This window comes from Phyllobates terribilis, unplaced genomic scaffold, assembly GCF_046119375.1.
Source record: "Phyllobates terribilis strain yellow unplaced genomic scaffold, ASM4611937v1 Scaffold_3__8_contigs__length_932513732, whole genome shotgun sequence".
Taxonomy (NCBI): domain Eukaryota; kingdom Metazoa; phylum Chordata; class Amphibia; order Anura; family Dendrobatidae; genus Phyllobates; species Phyllobates terribilis.
In genome coordinates this window covers 551,170,478-551,190,820 of record NW_027362763.1, presented here as the reverse complement: position 1 = coordinate 551,190,820, position 20,343 = coordinate 551,170,478, and the positions used below count along the sequence as shown (strand labels likewise).

The 20,343-nt window shown below is 38.9% G+C and overlaps 1 protein-coding gene across 3 annotated transcripts in view; it reads right to left on the bottom strand.

The window, feature by feature from the left end:
* Positions 1 to 20,343, bottom strand: part of HIVEP2 (HIVEP zinc finger 2) — a 234,336-nt gene that overhangs the window by 144,953 nt on the left and 69,040 nt on the right. The window contains exon 1 of one of the 3 annotated variants that reach the window (XM_073671383.1): positions 10,799 to 11,204. The exons of the other annotated variants lie outside the window; for them this stretch is intronic. The gene's annotated coding sequence lies outside the window, so the exon portion shown is untranslated. Of the gene's footprint in view, positions 1 to 10,798; positions 11,205 to 20,343 lie in introns of those variants that run through there. 3 annotated transcript variants of the gene reach the window in all.

Sequence of the window (20,343 nt, the reverse complement as noted above, 5' to 3'; positions counted from 1 at the left end):
AGCCTTAAGTGACAAGCCCAGCTCTGCTATGTCTATGAAAGGGCATCTGTCTGTAACCTGCTAGCTGTCTACCAAACAAGGTTAAAGTCATAGGTTGTTTGTCAACTGGTATTAGATAGATAATAACACAACGATTTGTATCTGTCACGCAGGACAAGTCATATACTGTATCTAAGTGTCTCCATGAAAAGGATGAAGCTTGTCACTGAGGCTCCGTATCATCTGATAGCATCAGTTTCAAATCCAGCAAATCTTTTTTCATCTGTCTACTTTGTATTACCTTGTCTAATAAAAAACCTGTCCTGACAGCCTTGTAAGAAAAGTGTACAACAAGGACTTGTCTTCTTCTTCCTAATGTAACTGATGTGGCCAAATGCCAAGAAGTCAGAATAATGTGTTGCATAATTTAACAGTGCAGAGGAAGGTCACTGTGCAAGCTGCAATATCTCTCCTTCCTGTGATGGGTAGTCAGGCAGATGTGCAGTGCTTATCAATATATCTATATACAGCGGGTGCAATAAGCATTGAACACGTCACCAAGTAAATATATTTCTAAAGGTGCTATTGATATGAAATTCTCACCAGATCTTGGTAACAACCCATCCAATCCACACAAGCAAAGAGATCAAACCATAGATGTCCATATTTTAAGTTATGTATAATAATGAGAATTGACACAGGGAAAAAGTATTGAACACGTGAAAAAATAGAGGTGCAAAAAGCCATGGAAAGTCATGACACCAGCTGAAATCTATCAGTAATTAGAAAGCAATCCTGCCACTTAGTGAAAGATAATACCAACTGGTTCAACTGATGGCTTATAAAACATTGTCTCATTACCAAGGTGCCACACAAGAAACATCTCATGATGGATAAAACCAGTGACCTGTCTGAAGACCTTCACAACATTATTGTTGCAAAACATACTGATGGCATTGGCAGAAGAATTTCTAAACTACTGAAGTTTCCAGTGAGCACTGTTGGGGCCATAATCCTGAAGTATAAAGAACATCATTTCACCATAAAACAACCATAACTATGTGCTCCCCACAAGGTCCTTCCTGCATGGAGTAGAGGTGCGCATTCCTGACCCTTACTCCATTAATTGGCTATGGAACTGCCAACAATGTCTGAATGCTGTACACTGTTTCTTTGGCAGTTCCATAGTCAATGAATGGAGTGGAGGGTAAGAACTTGCATCTCCACTCCATTCAAGACAGCACGCTGCAAAGTCCAGTTCATGGGATCAGTGGGGATCCCAGCGGTCAGGCACCCATTGATCACTGTTATCCTCTACCCCCTATGGGGTTCAAAAGCAGTACCTACACAATTAGCGATCAATGGTATCAACTATAACTTGAACTTGTGCCAGCAAGTCAAAAAAACAAGATTCACACAGCTCTGCAAATGAAAATGTAAAAGTGTATGGCTTTCAGAATATAGTGAAAGTAATACAACTTCTTAAAAAAAAAATATTTATGATAAAACATAGTAAAAAAAACAGTATTACAATTTTAAAAAATTAAAATATCTTTTTTTTTTCATTTTCTCCATATTGCGTTAATAAGTTAATCAGAAAGAGATATGTAATTCAAAATGGTAGCATTGAAAAAATTCTAAAATTGTCCCCAAAAAAAAAAACGGAATCCACAGCAGAAAAAAACAAAGAAAGGCCAAACTGGTTGCAGGGGTAAGGGATTAGCGTAGGGGAGCTCAAAGGCTATATTAGGTTTCAGCCACATATTGGAGGGACTTTTGGGACCTTCATCTAAAGCCCTGAAAAACAGGATAGAAATGGAACCATTGTTATTTTGTGCTCCAGCTGGTGCCGTTTCAACAGTTTCCGTATAGTTTTGGTTGGCAGAAAAATGTAGCAGGCTGCGCTCTGTGCCTGCCACAATAGATGGACCCAGAACAGAGGCCATATTGGGCACAAAGTGACTCTGTCTTCCCTTATGATAGTGAATGTCTCTGTTGGGGGTTCTGATCGAATCTCGTTTTTGAGGGCTTCAGATAGAAAGCTCGATAGAGCTACACACGTGGCAGAAACATAATATGTACATAGCCCAATAGTAGTGTATTTTTTTTTTATATCACCACACTTTAGGTTCTGGTGGAACAATTATCCAGGCACTTAGGAAACATTGACATCCAACAGGAGAAAAGTCATTAATGGCCTGCATTCTCAATGCTCGTCATATAGTGATGGGCATATTGCTAGCCATGAGCTCTCATTATCTCCACAGATCAGGGCTGCTATAGAAAATGTGAAAAATAACCCTCAGGTCATCAATGAATGAAGTTGTGTCAGAACCCAAGTTCTCTGCTAGGATGGTAATCGAACTGTGCGGATATAGTTCTAGCATTTACTGGTGGATTTAGTAATGGGCAGTAATTTTCCTTCCTGAGTTTGGAGCACATAAAATACTGAAGTGAAGAGTTCTGAATCATTGCCATTACCTGAGAAAACCCCAGGAAGTGGTTGGAAATGAGGAACGAGATGAGACTTGCACAAGCATGAGATCCTATCACATCCACATTACACTTTACAGCTGCTGCTCCCATGCTGACGTCCACAAACTACAGCAACAATGAAGATTTTGTGAAGGCTGGCAACAACTAATCTTGTCTCAGACAGATCAGGGGAATCATTTGCATCCTAGTGAGTAAGTAACTTGGGAACTTGCCCAACAGATTAGTCATTTACCACATTTTCATGATCTACCTACTGTACTTAACAGACCTGTTCTTTGTGTGTCTTTGGGTTTGGGTCTATATCTATATTACCCAAGACTGTTGACTTCTGGAAATGAAGGAACCAAATGTGTCAATAATAAGAGAGTGGAGTTAGAGTCATGCTTAAACCCAAGGCAATAGAATGTGTTTCAAGTAACCCTTTGGGCAGATGTTGTGTTTGCCTACAAAGTCATGTGTCCTCGTACCACTACAAGTGTCTGGAACACCACGTAATAAAGCTGCATGTTACGTGGTATGTACTATGTTTTAGGATATGTTCACACGTTGCATTTTCACAGCATTTTTGCTGCTTATTTGATGTGTAACATTAGTAGTGCTTTACAGTGTTAGCCTAGTCAATGACACTGACACATATTCTGAGCCTTGCTGCATTTATGCCAAGACTTGGCATGTCAATTCTTTTTACATGGTTACATAGGTTGAAAAAAGACCTAGGTCCATCATGTTCAACCTTTCTCCACCAATTATAAATTCTTTGCCACTAAATTATCTATAACCCGGCAGCATTTTTCACCCATTCAAATTAAAAACTGCAAAAAAAAACACTCATAAAAAATGCAAACCAGACACAAAAGGTGTGAACATACCCTTAGCCACAAACCACTGTCCTAGCTGTTCACCATTCAACAATCCTAAATTCTTGTATTATATAATTCATTGGATCCGATTCATAAAAGCAATTTTGCCAGTATTCTGGTGTAAATTATTTTGAAAAGTTGTAGAATTTTGCCACAACTTCAGTTGAGTTAAAATTTTGTGACTTTTGGCGTTGAGCTGGGACGAGATGAGCTGTGGTGTTCCCATCGCCAGAAATCTTACTTGAGTCAGGGACTAGAGTTAGATGTCTGTCGTGGTGGATGGAGGTGCACACCCCTCATCAGTCACCCCTGATCATGAACATGCACCTTCTCATGAATCAGGAGCATTTGACTCCACCACACCCCCTCATCAAGACTGACAAGATAATCACCAATCTTAATGAATAGGGACAATTGTCTTCTTCTCAAATCTATCTACATCACCTTGTGGTCAAGAATGACCTCAGTTTAGGGCTCAGTTTTTATGTATAGTAAATATAATGGCGGCCCACTATATTAGTGGTGTCCAGAAAAGTATATGTCATCACCTCGTGTGTACCTGCTATATAACCTTACTGTTCAATCTATGTTTCTATCTTACAATATGTTGAAATCAGGACCAGATGTGAAATGAGCTATGTTATCATATCTAATAATAATGCACAAGGATAGATATTCTAATTTTGTTGTCTCAGATGCACAGTTCATAAAATAACCCTGTGGCTTGAAACAGAAAGTTCCAAAAAGAGACACATCATCATTTGTATAAATGCATAAAACGACTGTGTGCGCTGAGATCTGTTTACTAGCTTTAACCAGTATAATAACCCCTCTGTTTCTTAACAGGTCCCAACTAATCCTTCTGGATCCAACTGACCTATTCTATGGTCCATCAAGTTTCCACCATGTCCTTGAGCCTTTGATGGTAATAGCTTGATAGTCTGAGCTATTCAAAAACACGGCAACTCGGATGAAACACACAAATGCTTGCATAAAATATATATATATTATATACACAAATATATAAATATTTTTTTAATTACATTTATAAATACAAAATGTAAATTAATAAAAACCCTTGTTATATGGGGAGAAGACCATGCACTACTCAGAGCCTCTTCTGTTGTGGCAAAATAGACAATATATGGTGTTCTTATTTATGGAAAAGTTAAGTCTCCTCCATGAAAAATAAAGTGGATCAAAATTCCCATCCACATCAATATTTATTGCATATCTGACTTAATTACTGGCAGAAATGTAAATGTAGGGCCTTTCACATGAATGTTATCTTACATCCATACAAGAATGATCACTGAATTTGACAGAAATCTGAAGAGATGTTGTTTGGGAATCTTAGTCTGCTGCCTTGAAGCACTCGCTTACAGAGATCTGCGTTTTTTTTCTCATGCTGGTTTGACATAACAAAAAAAAATCACAACATGCTGCGAGTGGAACCACAAATCGGATCGCACGCACCTGTACAAGTCTATGTGTGCTTGTAAAACAACAGACTACACTCAGATGTCATCGGAGTGCAGTCCGATGTACCCACACAGAGACAATGGAGAACATGGAAAAATTAATTTCTCTGTCTTCTCCACACCTGTGATACGATTCTCTCATGCGAGAGGATCGGGTCACAGTAAACTGACACTCGGATGAAACTCAGATCAGAGTATGATTAGAGTGTCGTTACCATGAGAAAATCAATGCTCATGAGACCCCGACCTAAGGGTTATAGAAGACATTCTCGCACCTCAGTCATTACTTCTGCTTTGGCTGAGGCAGGAATAATGCCATTTTCACAGGCGGTTCCCATATGGTGTCCACAGGTGAATAGCTTTACAGAAAATAAACTTTTTTTTACATTTCATTCTTTGAACCAAGCACAAGTAAAACATATTTGAAATATATATTACTGACATTTTTCAGCCCTGTAGGACTTGCAGTCCTGGGTGGACCGTGGAGAACTGAACCGTAGTATTCTGCAGTGCTAAAGTGTCTCCCAGAACAATAAGTGAAAACGCAACATTCATCATAAATCTAAACTGCTACATTCTCTGAAATACCATGCAACTCTAATGGTCTGTTCACCCGCTTTATTAAAAATCTGCATACATTACGCAGGTTTTTTATGGTGCATTTTACAGTTGCAGAAAAATGAGATTTCTAAAATTTAATTCACACGGTGCATTTTTTTTTCTTGTGTTTCTTTTTAAGATGTAGTGTGTTTTTTTTAAACCGCAGCAAGTCAATTGTTTCAGTGTTTGTGCAGCTTTTTTGTCCATTTAATTGAATGGGATAAAAAAAAAAACACCAAAAAAAGTTGAGACAATTGACTCAAAAACGCAAGAAAAATATGCTCTTTTAAAAATCTCATTGCACCGAAAAAAAAAAAAAAAACGATGCAAAAAAACCAGTGTGTAAAAATGTGCAAAAATACCCTGAGTGTAAATTGTGCAGCCGGCCAAGCAATAAATCTCCTCTCCGGGCTGACGAGTCCTGAAGGAAAGCTTGCTTTAGGGTTGATTACAATAACACCAGTGATTGAATGAATGGAAAGGAGAAACCTACAAATGAAAGTACCAGGGAAGAATAATACATATTGATTACGCTGCCATTAGTGGGAGCAGAAGTGTACCCGCACTCTCCACTACCGAGTAGTCTGCGCTTTCCAGCACATGTGAAAGGTTTTGCTGTTTGGGTCACAGCCTGTTTGGAAGGAATGTAGAAGTCTTGTAAGTAATACACCTCGGATTTTCCACTCCTGCTGTGCCCACATCCTTTTATCAATTTTACACGAAACAAGAAAATTCCTAGAAACGTTCCCATTAAAAGAAGCATTTGGCGTAATTTAAAGAGTTGGAAAAAATGCCTCATGCCCTTTGGGAGTGCTGCGTGGGGCATTGCACGATGTACTACAACTTCCACAAACAAGCTGTCCTTTGAGAAGAGTGTGTATTAAGAGACGTCCATTACTCATACATATAGAGCTTTATGCTTACAAATGGTTCTGATTTACGCTTGTCTCTCCAGTCACTTATCCCAGCATCCAAGAACATCAAGGTTCACAGCTAGCAAAAAGCAGTAAAGTCTTCTAGCAAGCTGTTACCCAGCCGCGTAAGGGAGGACGCCTCTGCATGAACAGATGTGATCGGTGCTCTCGGCTACAAGTCTGCCGCAACTAAGTGGCCCCAAATTACAACAGAGAAAAATTTGGCAAATCAGAATTTAGGACAAGAAATATTTTCGTGTTTATCAGCTCTAGTTTTCACACACTTTATTGAAGAAATGTTAAGTATATAGTCCAAATGACAACTCTTTTCTCAAGTCCTAATAAAAATACATAAATGCATGATCTTCAACTAAGCTGTTAAAAGTGGGATCAAACAAGTATGTACATGTATGCCTAGTACACAGACCCTTATGGCAGCACAAGGGTTTAATATCAGAAGGCCATATGCATTCAATGTCAATATATCAGATGACTCACATAGATGACTTCCAAAACCCAGACCTACAGGGGTATTCTCATCCCGTCCATTTATGGCACATCCATAGAATATACCTGAGATGTTTAGAAGATGCAGAATCCACCAATATCACCTGCATCTAACTCAACAATGAGGCCGTCGGTTGATGCTTTCAGTGGAAAGATGATCGAATTCCAATACAGATCAATGGGAATTCCAACCACCTCTCCATTGACAGCAGCATGTGTCAGGACCCAGTTCTCACAATCGATGCAGATTACATTGCTGAGATTATAATTTTATTTTCAAAGATGCCCATTCTTCGACCTTCAACCATGGTTGTCTGCTCCATTTCCAACCCTGACCTTGACACCGGAGGGAACTTCATGTGCCTGCACAACATCAGTGTTGTGTGTTAAGAAGGATGGCTGAGAGCTCATTTTCATTGCTAAACTTGTCCCCTTCTCTATGGATGCATCAGACATGATAGACAATGGGGCAGCTTAGATACTGAAATGAGCACTGAATCAGCCTCCTTTCCAGCATCCCGATGATGATGCACCTAACAGAAAATGCTCTGTGTTATGTAGGTCGCGGAATTGGAGCAGTCAAACATTATTCCGAAGATAACAAAGTAAAATTGGGCACCTTTAAAAATAAAAGTATAATAATAAGTTCTTTAATACACAAATACATCTAAAATAATTTTTTGTTAGAAATAACAAATCCTTTAAAGCGGTTGTACCAAGTGTGGAAGTTTTTCCCTATCCATAGGATAAAGGATACCTTCCTGATTGCTGGTAGTCCAATTGCTGGGACTCCCACCGATCACAAGGACCAGAGCTCTGAAGAGCCCCCTATGAATGAAGCAGTGGTCGATCATACGCACTGGCGCTCCATTCATTCATTCATAATGGGAGTGTTATAGACCAGCCAAACACTGTGCTTGGCTATCTCTGGCGGTCCCATAGAAATTGAATGGCGAGATCAACCACCACTCTCTATGAACGACCACCATTCTTTGCACATGATCAACCACTGTAGCTTAATGGTTGGCACTGTTGCCTTGAAAAACTGTTGTCTTGGGTTCAATTCCCACCAAGGACAACATCTGCAAGGAGTTTGTATGTTCTTCCCGTGTTTGCGTGGGTTTCCTCCGGGTTCTCCAGTTTCCTCCCACACTCCAAAGACATACTGATAGGGAATCTAGATTGTGAGCCCCGATGGGGACAGTGATGATAATGTATGTAAAGCTCTGCGGAATATGATGGCGCTATATAAGCAAAGCATAAAAAATAATAACCACTGCTCTTCAGAGCTCATGTTCTCAGTGTCAGTTGATGTCCCAGCAGTCGGACACACCGTGATCAGAAAGTTATTCCCTATCCCATGAGTAGGATATAATGTGTAAAATTTGTACAACTCCCTTATATAAATGGTGTTAGAAGTCAGAAAGACATCTCCAGGATATTCTACTCGTTGACTGTCTTCTGCTGCATAATGAGGGTACATCAGGTCACTTCTTACCACTTGGTGAATATTAACCTACGCTGAGCTCTGTTTTTTCTCCACTCACCAGGAACATTTTGGCTTTAGAGTTACATAAAGTCTTGCACACTGAGTAATATAGCAAAAGCCAAATGTGTGAAAGTGGACAGAAACCCTTCCCTGAGTGGACCTCTATTAAATAAATATTCAGTTATGAACAATGTAAAACAAATAATAATGATGGATTAATATTTCCAAGTGATATGTGTCGCTGCACGTAATCCGATAGTCTTTCTGGATTGTAAATTTTTGTGAAGATTTGTTACCAATAAGACAAGGGCTCCAATATTTAGCCAATGTCAGAAAGTCAGTCCACTCATAACATCCAATATGCAAAAATCATAACAATATTCTAACATTGTCTAGAAGGCTACTTTAATTCTATTTTTTGCATTGGTGTGCTGCTTCCATTTTTTTGATAATCTTGAAGGATTGGTTTTTGCCTAGGGCACCTTGGCACCCACCATCCTCTGCTGGTCCTGCCCTATATTTTCATTTTTAGATAGAGAGATTGTAAAGGAGGTTTCTAGCTTGGGAAATTGCCGTTGACAAAATGCCCTGTGGTATATAAAGTTCACTATTGATCCTATTTAGCTACATAGCCATGCGGATATAATAATAAAGCAACAATGATTTAATGATGCACTAATATAATAATTAGAACTACATAACTGCAATAAAGCTACGTGTAAGGAATGTACTCATTGCCTTGAGCTAATACCGCATATGTGTTCTCATCTTAAACACCTTAATTTCTGCCATTCTTGTAATTTGCCAAGATTATGACGCTATTAATCACAGTGACAGGTCAAATGAGCTGCTACATATTTACTTGTAAATCAAATGCGTTCATTTCATCACCTACAATTCTATCGCATACATAGCAGCAGCGGTGTGATCCCGTCAGAGCCGCAATTGCACAGATGTAGCGGGGCCGAGTTTGACAAGTAACAGAGTTAAGTTTGCCATCAATCACGCACACATCTAGAGCTACGGGTCTTAATGTTGCATAAAAAAATGTATCACTATAGTTAAAAAAAAGACAGATACAGCTCTCCAACATCTAGGAGAAACAGGTCTTGTAAGAATGAGGTCTACTTCTACTTTTAATTTGTTTGCTTTTCTTTTCCGGACCCAGTAGAAGTGCCAAGCTCAGGACACCAATGTTGAAGGGTGGTGTCTTGGTTTAGTGGTGTCTTGGTTTAGAGGCTACATTTGTTTTGCACTGTTTAGTCGTCTGTATATCGTGTGACTAAAATATTATTTTTTTGAGTATCTGTTATTTTGTAAATGGGGTAAACAGAGCCACTGCCGGACACAGACAGAAGAGGTCCCTCTGCAAGAACAGTCTAAGGGCTTTGCAGTCCAGTCGCTCATCATAATGCACAATTGCTTTGGAGGTAGACGTGACCCCTTATCTCTTGGGCTCCCCTGCGGCTGCACAGGTTGCACCAATGATATTGAGCTGAACAGAGCTTTACTAGGCTACATGTACAGTCAACCCCTAATACATAACAAGAATAATTCTGCTACATCCAAATCACAATCTGCAGGACTCTTCTTTTCCTGTCATATGCATGACAACATTTTTATTATATAAAAAGACAACTAAATCCACAATTAGGGATGAGTGGACATGTGGAGGTTCAGGCTTGTCAGGTTCGACCGAATTTTAGTCCAAATTTTGGTTCAGGTAGCTGTACCCGAAAATTGAACCAAAACCCCATAGAAATCAATGGGGATGCGAACTTTGGAGCTGGAAAATATCTCTCTCTCCTCCCCGAACTTTAAAACGGACTTCCAGGACACGTCCGTGTGTGGAGTTCAGGACCTTTACAGTTCAGGTTCGCTCACCTCTATCCACAACCTAAATCTAACCTGTAATATACAGAATTCTATTGCTTAGATCACTAATACGTTACAATTCACCCGGGACGGGATTGTCACATTGCTAAGGCACTGTGCTTCCATACCTATGTATTTCGGGAAAGTCAATTCTGCACCCTTGAAAAGTTCCAGGCTGATTACCTCTAGGTAGGTCTTCTCGCTCTGACATCTCTCAAGGGCCTTGTGAATCATAACACAAATCAAAGTAGGCTTTCCAGGCACTGTGCCATGTGTACGGCATTACATAGGAGTGCAGGCCTCTGGGCTAGAACCATACTGTGCTACTAATTTCTGGCACAGTCTGTTTCGAGTACATCTATTAAGTCCTGTATGAAGTCAATTAATGGACGTGGCGTTACAACTTATCCAATGATAACTGCAAAGTGATTTAGTAAAAATCTGCACCCTCAACCTATGAGGGTATACATATATTCATGCAGTTTTCCTATTACCATATGTAATAGACTGATATTCCTATTCTGCATAACGCCATGAGTCTGAGAAGCGCGGCATACAATGAAATAGTTAATATCTAGGATGAAAGTAAAGACTTACCCAAGGTCATAGAACAGAGAGGCTGAGGCTTCCAGCTACCCACTTCAGATACAGGAAATTTCACTAGAATGCAGATTTTATATCCGTCGCTCACCAAATAGGAAGGAATCAAAGCCTTTTACCGTCGGGGTGGCACAATTTGAGCTCACAGTCCGTCTTTCTGTTCTCTTCCCAGTGTTTCCACACATCCACTGCCGGAGAGAAATGAATCGCTACTACCTGCATTTTCTTCCACTGCAATCTTGTGTCTCCAGCCATTCAATAAATGCAATAGACTTGAAATTCTTGTTATTCATTCCCATGAGCGGAAAAAAAAAAAAAAATCTAAACTGCAGCCGTGACTCCCATCAATCATAAGTCACTCACTGATACAGGGTGCAGGAGGAGACCTACTGATGTCAGCCAGTCACTAGAGAAAATACCCACTGATGACGCATATCCAGGCGTAAAAATAGCTACAGGGCCCCCACAGGGATTCTTCAACAGACACATTTAGCTCTGCTTAGGAGAGCCATGCAGCAGAATGGAAGCTGAAGCCACAGACATGAACAACGCAGAGATATCCGCTCCCCTGTTATGTATACACCGCTGCAATATAGGCCTAATTACACCAAAACACTACAACATATAATGTGCCCTGCCGCCTTCCACATACAAATCCAGCTTCATTCATTCCGCAGAATCTACTCAATTAAATGACTTTATACAAATAAAGGTTCTTTATTACAAAAGTCACATTGAAAAGTAGAAAGCGCACAACAATGAAGCAAAGCAAAAGCCTGCTATAATCTTATAAACTAGAAAATAAACCAAATGAGCACTTCACAGGCTAAACACAGTCAATGCTTTTTATTGGGAAGCAGATGCCTTCCCTGAGTACAAGGAGAAACGTAATTATCACAAGGAGCATCCTCAGATTATCATTAAGGTTCGGAGAATATATTTATGTATTGAGGTCATCATAGGTGACCTGCTGTTAGATAATGTGGACCTGAAGTTATGTACTAGGGAAATGCATATAATAAAAAGTTATTACATCCATGTAATAGATGATAACTTGCTGATCACTGGGGGTCCAACCACTGGGACCCTCACTGAACCCAAGTATAAGGCACTGAAATGCGTCATTCTTTCTTTATGGGACTGCCAAAGATAGCCGAGCACAAGAGTATGTTCTCTCATGTGAATCAGATCAATTATGTAAATGACACTCGGCTCAAACTCTGATCAGAGCGTCAGCTTAGTGTGATTCGATTCACATGTGTGGAGAAGATGGAGAACAAGATTTCATCAACTTCTTCATTGTGTGAGTCCGGACTGTATTCGGATGTCATCCGAGTGCAGTCTGATGATTTCCACGGACCCATAGACTTGAATGGGTGAGTGCAATCCAATTTGCGCAGCAACTCACAGCATGCTGCAATTTTTTTCTCATGCCGAAGCGGCATAAGAAAAAAAAATGCTGATCAGCACTGCTCCCTAGAATAACATTGGTCAAAGTGCTATCCGATAAAACATCTGATAGCACTTGTTCGATGTATACGTTCGCGTGAGCGAGGCCTCATGGTTACCACCTGCGCAAGGTACGGTAGCATCTCCCCATTTATGCGAATAAAGCCATGCTGTAAATACTATGACTAGGAGCAATGCTGACCAGTGGAGCCTTCAAAAGGGTCGTAGTACTAAATTAGCTCTGTGGCTCCTTTATACACAAGATCAGTGGTAGTCCAACATCTGACACGCACATTGATCCAGAGAATTAGGAAATCCTAGTGATATGCCATTGCATTGTGAGTGGGGAACATCCAGCTAAATAGGACAGCACATTGTAATGATAGATCTGATTTAATTAACCGAATGATGCCGCAGGAGGGAAAATATCAGCATAAAATCAGCTTGAACCTTTAGCAACCTGCATGGAATATGATTATTAGACCGCTGTCTTTTTATTACGTTCTTTCTGAGGCATCATCCACATGGCTCTGCCGGAGCATGTACTGTTATTCCCTATGGCTCCGTAACATGGTAGTGGATAATAGCGCTAAAGTACAACATCTGATGGAGCATGTCAAGATTTGTTTTTATCAGATTTTGTATGAAGCTAACAGAAAAATATCTTTCTATTCTTTCATATGAAATCAGAGGCATATGTAGATATAGTAGGGCTCCATAGGATTGTAAAGGTGCCATATCACAGCTCAATACAACCTGGGGCTTTACAAAGCTGTAAAATGACTACAGGTAACATCACGTCAACTGTGACACTTGGCAACCATATCAATAGTACTTCTACAGAAAGGAATTGGAAGGAAAATCAGTTGCATAAAGTACAACATAGTACAATTGTTTCTGCAAAATGTACATAGATTTATGTATTATGCTGTAAAGTGCTGTGCAAAAATATTAGTCAGGTGAGAAATAAATGCTGCAAAGTAAGAATACTTTCAAAAATAGAGGTGTTAATAGTTTATTTGTATCAATTAACAAAATGCAAAGTGAATGTACTAAAAGAAATTGAAAATTAATATTTGGTGTGACCACACTTTACCTTCAAACCTCATCAGTTCTTCTAGGTACACTAGTACAAAGTCAGAAATATTGTAGAATTATAGGCAGGTGTAGTAGTAACCAATTATACCATACAAGTGATAATGATCAGCATTTTCATATACAGGTTGAAAGACAGTCATTAACTGAAACAGAAACAGCTGTGTAGGAGGCTTAGAACTGGGTGAGGTACAGCCAAACTTTGCTACAAAGGGTAGCTTGTGGAATACACTTTCATGTCACATGTCATACACCATAGCAAGACTGAGCACAGCAACAAGATAAAAGGTAGTTATACTGCATCAGCAAGGTTTCTCCTAGGAAAAGATTACAAAGCTGACTGGGGTTTCAAGATGTGCTGATCAAGTTATTTTGAAGAAGTAACAAAAAGTAACAAAAAATGGGCAACACTAAGGATTGTAGATGCAGCTGTCAGTCAAGGAAAGTTAGTGCAGCAGATGAAAGACACATCATGCATCAGCTTAGAAAGGGTAGCTACCAGTGACATCCGGCTTAACCCATCTACTTTCAGAAGAAGTCTGGCCAGAAGTGGTTTTCATGTAAGGATTGTTGACAAAAAGCCATATTTTTCACATGGAAACAAGACCAACCGACTCCACTATGTATGAAAACATAGGAAATGGGGTGCAGAAAATTTGGAGCAGGTGCTCTAGACTGATGAGTCAAAATCTTCAGTACTTTCAGTAACAGAGGACAGATTGTTTGCCAAAAAGCTGGGGAGAATGAGAGCGGTACAATATTGAGTGTCTGCAGACAACAATAAAGCATGGTGGAGGGTTCTTCCAAGTTTGAGGCTACTATGTTTTTCTGTTGCCTGCAGAAACTCATTATTGAACTGCAGTCCGGCCCTTTGGGGATTGCCTTCAATTACAGCAAAACATTTAATATATTGACTCATTACCTGCTGCAAATTTTCTGAACCCCAGTTCCTATGTTTTTGTACATAAATTCGCTTGACCTTATTTACATATTGAAGGTATGGCCTTTTTTGCCGAAATTCTTCTCCTGCCCAGAATTCTCTGAACAGTAGGTGGTTTTAGCTGGGTCCAAATAGATGCTCACGGGTGTGAGCTGATGGTACTGCTGGACATCTTCCAATTTTGACGGGAAGTTAGCATGATGTGGCTTTTAAAGTTTCCTTGGCCAACCACTGCATCTATGGTTCTCAACGTTGCCCATTTCTTGGCATTCCTTCACAAGTAATGAACAGGACATTTTAAAATCACTGTCTGCTTTGAAATCTAGTAGAGAGCTTGCCGATGCAGTATAAATGTTATTTGTATTCAGAGCTCAGTCTTGCCATGGTGTATAACCAGTGACATGAATCTGTTTTCCACAGCTTCACCATTGCCGCAGAGATTGCCTGTTCCTCACCCAGTTTTAAACCTCCTACACAAATTTTCTGTATGTGTACCTAGAAGACTTGAAGCTGTTTTTGAAGGCAGAATGGTCACACCAAAGGTTGATTTGATTTACAGTTCTCTTTTGTTTATTCTGTTTTCATTTTGGTAATTAATAAAAATAAACTGTTATCACTTCAATTTTTGAAAGCATTCTTGCTTAGCAGCATGTTTTCCTTACCTGCCTAAAATTTTAGCACGATATTTTATGTATATGTACACACCTTACATATGTACATACACACACTGGTCAGCCATATCATTTCAACCATTGACAGATGGAGTAAATACCATGAATTATCTTGTGACAATAACGCCTGCCAGGGAGTGTATTATATTAGCAAGTGAACAGTGAGTTCTTGAAGTTGATGTTATAAAGTGTAAGGATCTAAGCAACTTTGACAAGAGCCAACTTGTATTGGCTAGATGACGATGTCAGAGTATCTCCAAAATACCGTACTTCTTGGGCCTTCCAGGTATGAACCTACCAAAAATTAATCAAAAGAAGAGCAACTGGTCTAGCTGGCTGCCGAAGTAATGGCTCCATAATCTTCTTGATAAGAGCTAATGAGGAGTGAGGGCTAGCCTGTCCCGCTGGAATTGGGATGGTTGGAAGGCATGTAAGTAGTCTCCTTCATGGCCTCCTTCTTTAATGGCAGTGGCCTTTTTTATTTAATGACGGTGGCCTCTTTCAACATGATAATGCACACCGCCATGGACTATCCAGATCTCAATCCAGTTGAGCATCTGTGGGATTTCCTGGAAGGCAAGTCCAATCCATAAAATCCCCATCTCATCTTATAGGACTTATAAGATCTGCTGCTAACATCTTGGTGTTAGATAACAAAGGACAGCTTTAGATGTTCTGTAGAGTCTGTGTCTTGCTGGGTCAAGGTTGTTTTAGGTCTCATTCAGATGTCAGTGCTTTTCACGAACGTCAAAAAATGGTCCAAGATTCATCAGTATTTTAGATTTGAGTGTCATCTGTGTTTTTCACGTATAGATAAATAATTTACACAGTTTCTCCTATCCTTCGCAATGTTAAACACGGATGGCTGTATATGTTTTTCTCGTATCCATAAAATTGTAATGGTACTTTTAATCCGTGCTGGGAAAAAACAGACATGTGTACAACCCCATAGACTATAATGGGTATGTTTTGTATTTGTGGAAAACACGGATAGAACACATATGTGCAAGACGGACGTCTGAATGAGGCCTCTGGGTACCTAATCAATATAGGGCATGTCATTTTACTTTAATGGCTGACAGGTGTCAGCCATTGGACACTACCTTTAGACTATCATGACTTTAGTACAACGTCATTTTCATTTTCTGTACAAAGTACATTTCCTAAATGGGACCTGGGTAAAGATAAGCTAGAAATTGATAAGTCGCTCTTGGCAATTATTTTAGATTTTCCCCACATTACTTTTAATAAACTAATAAATCTCTCCTAATATAGTTACTATTTTGCTGAGTTGTAAGACTAAAATGACATATATAAGAGAAGCTAAGTTGATGGTATAACATGTAACTATTGTACACTAAGGTACGGTAATATACAATGAACACCTTCATCAAGCAGGCACTACTGTACATACTTTACAGCATGCTGTTTTATCATCATCCTTGCATGAACATTGATTTTCTAACTAAAATATGTAGAAAAACAGGAGATATTGTTATTGACATAGAAAAGTAAAGCATCCAAAACTATTAACACCTGAAACACAAAATAGATGAGCCGAAGCCAAAAAGAAAAAACAAGAACATCCAGCTATTCTAGTTTCCCCGCTGCAAGCACGACATTTCTGGCTCATGGGACTTGCACGGCGCAGCACCTTGCCTAGGTAACATAACAGATATAAACATTACTACTCATTCTGACGATATGTGCAGTACATTGGGGGTACAGAATATCTATTGTGACTCAAAGCAGGGCATAAGATAGGTATCTAGTGTGAGGAGGCTAAAGTTAATGGTACGTACACCTTTGCTACATTTTTTGTTAGAATATTTCTAAAAAAAATAAAAAAAATAAAAAATCTTTTTTTTTTTTCAAATACTGATTAAAATAAAAATCTTACCATTTTGTGTCCATAGCTTGAACAAAGATTTACTTGTCTCAATGGCTATAGACTACAAATAAAGCCTGTGTAGTATAAAACTGCAGTCAGCACAAAGTAGGAGACAGAGGGAATGGAATATGGCTGCAGATCAGTCTTGACAGAGTTTACCTGTAGGCCGTTGCCATGGAAAGACATAGGTCTGTATAGGAGCTGTGTGCATAAAACGTTAGGATAGTCTTAACTTAGTAAGTGATACTAATGAAAAACAACTGAAAGGTCAGTTTTTTGAATTAAGTAACATGAGTGTTTATAAGGGCTCACTCCCACTGGCGTATAAATCAGACGAGCGCAATCCGATAAAAAAACAGATTGTACTCGAAGCAATGCTATACAATGAGGCAGCGGAGATCAAAATTTTCTCAGCTGTATTCGGCATGAAGAAATAATCGCAGCATGCTGTGATTTCACTCTAAAATCGAGAAAAAAAATCGGATGCCATAGGGACCCATCAGTATAACATCCGATTTTTACGGATACATTACAATTCTGTAACATAGGATACTGTAAATGGTCCTGTAAAAGATTAATAGCTGCTGAGTAAAAAAAGTAGATATGGACTGCACAAGGATAACAAGTGAGAAAAAAATTGTCTCACTCTTCTGGATGAGAATGGGATCGATTTCTTATATGTCAGTGTGAGCAAACACTAAAAATGTCAACATTTTTCTGAAATTGTTGCACAATTTTAAGACACAGTTGTTCATAGATACAGATTGATGAACCTCTGACCATCTTTGTTTCGGAGAGACTCTGCCTCTCTAACATGCTTTTTTTATACAGCCATGTGACTTATCTGAAAATAGTCCTTCCAGTTGTGTTTCATTAGTACCGCTTACTTTTCCAGCCTTCTGTTAACCCTTTTGAGAGGTGTTGCTGCCGCCAACTTCTAAATGAGTTCATTTTTTTCAAACAACATGGAAACATGCCTACATTTCAACTTCTGATACATGCTCTGTGTACTGTTGTGAAGAAAATATGACTAGCAGAGATTTCCAAATCATTGCATTCTTCTTTTCTTTACATTTTACAGTGCCCCAACTTTGTTGAAATGGGTTTTAAACCTAATTTGTTTTAATTTTTTTTTTTCAAAAGCACAGAGGTAATAAAATGTAGCAAAGGTTTAAATACCCTACCCCAAAACTTATATAGAGAAATATTATTAGTATTATCATTATTAATATATCCATCATTTTGCAGACTTGAAATCCCTCCAATTAGATGAGATTTTGAGTGCGTGTGATGTTTTTCCTCTCCTGCATTCATTTATTTGCCATAAAGAGATGAGATTCAGCATCGAGTGCTAATTACGATATATTTGGAAGATACCATCCTTTTTTTAAAAAAAAAAAATGTATTACCCAGAATCCCAGATGAATTTGGTAGTTACCCCTTATTGATAAATATGACATCCCTCTCTCTTATCACACCTAGAGTCATTCTTCCTTTAGTGCTGAAAGGAAGCATAGAGGTTCTTAATAAAGGTCCACAGAAATGGCTGCATTGCAGAATCTTTCAGTTTCGTCCTACATCAATAAACCAAATTTATATGTTGCACTATCTCCGCTGTATAATGATTGCACAAGGTTTCAAGATAAAACAAACACATCCATAAATCCAGCTGGTTATGCAGGCAGGAAGGAGCCTGTGCCCATGAGGCCACAGACAAACAGTGTTTTTGCTTTTCTTGTCTAGCTAAAAATACAAGTGCTAATTATTTTTAGCTCCAGGACCAAGAAATACATTCACATTTCTGTCTGTTGCACATGTTCTGTCAGTCTGCTGCGGCACTTGTCAAAGCTGTCCTCAGGCACCCCTACCCATATCAGCACAGTGCTAAATTAAAGATGTCTGCGGATACAGTCAGTAGTGGGCTACCCGTATTGTGTCTACTAGGATTAAGATGATGTTATGAGCTTCAACATACAGGAGAAAAAGCAGTGGCGTTAACTTTCTTCTTCCATAAAGGTACTGTATACACTGTGTGCAGGGTAATGCCATGAAAACTGATCTCCACGCTCCTTGAAAACTTGTGGACTTAGACTAGTCTTCTGTAGTAGGATTCATTTAGAGATTTGTTTATTAAAGGGCTAATCCCATCTCCAAGATCCTATCCTAATATGTAGTAGGTGTAATAATAATAGTAATAATATTAGAAAATACCTCCAATTAGAAATGTAGTATAGGTCATCTGATTTGCCATGTCTCTTACCTTATGTGCAGGGCATTGCAGTAGCTTAGGTATCCATTGTTACAACCACTAGCAACTAGCTGTCACTATATGAGTGGTTGTAGCTATGGATACGTAAGCTACTGCAATGGGAAAAGTGACATAGCAAATCAGAAAAACTATACTACATTTCTAATTGGAGGTATTTGCTAATATTCTAATAATATTATTATTACACCGACTACATTTTAAGATAGGATCCTGGAGATGGGAATACGACTTTAAAGATGAACCCTCATTAACATTCGTTACTTCTCTTTAAAAGAGTAAGAGTAATTTTTTCTCTTTTTTTTTCATAAATCAATAGTAAAGGTGAAAATTTGAATCTTTTCGATATAACTTATCAGAGAAATCCGCCTCCTGGACTGGTCATTAATTCTCAATTCACGGGTAAAATCTGTCTTCAGTGAATACAGATTTTCCCATTACTGAAATAGGAGATGGCAGTTAGTGCTCATAAAGTTCTATAAGGGCACTGTGACAGTCGATTCAGACGCAGTTACAGTAGAATGTCTGTCTCTAGCGCCTTCCTCTTCAGCCTTCCTCCATTAGAAATGACAGTTGGTGCTTTTAAAATTCCATCTCAGTAATGTGAAAATCTGTATTCACTAAAGACAGATTTTACAGCTTATACTTATGAACGAAGAGTGACAAACCAGTCCAGGAGGAGAAAGAAGCAAATTTCTCTTATAAGATATATTACAGAGTTGTATATTTTCCTGTGCACTATTGATTTAGGAAATAAAAATTAATACGACGGTTACCCTTTACGCACTGGGAGAAATATTTATTCACATAATTACGTTTTTTTGGCTGTTAGTGGCACACATCGTATGTACGAGGCTTAGGACTATACTTCTTACATTCATAAAATATTGAATTATAACGAATAGTTCAAAAATGTAAACTCCATCAAAGCTGGCGAATTTCAATTCTTTCTATTAGCCTTTATATTGTTTGAGTAAGGAAAGAATTGGCAATGGTCTGACTGGTGCAGGGGAAGAGTTGGCAATGATCTGACTGGTGCCTATCTAACCTGGTAAAAACTGTCCATGATGCGGGTAGTAATCAGCATTCTCTTGGAACAGAAAAGCTGTCACTGTTTCTTATTTTGACTTCTGCAGTAGGCTATGTTCACACTGATAATGTAATCTGAATTTATAACAGGAGCCATGATGACTGACGGATCCACAACCCCAATAACTTATGGATATGGGT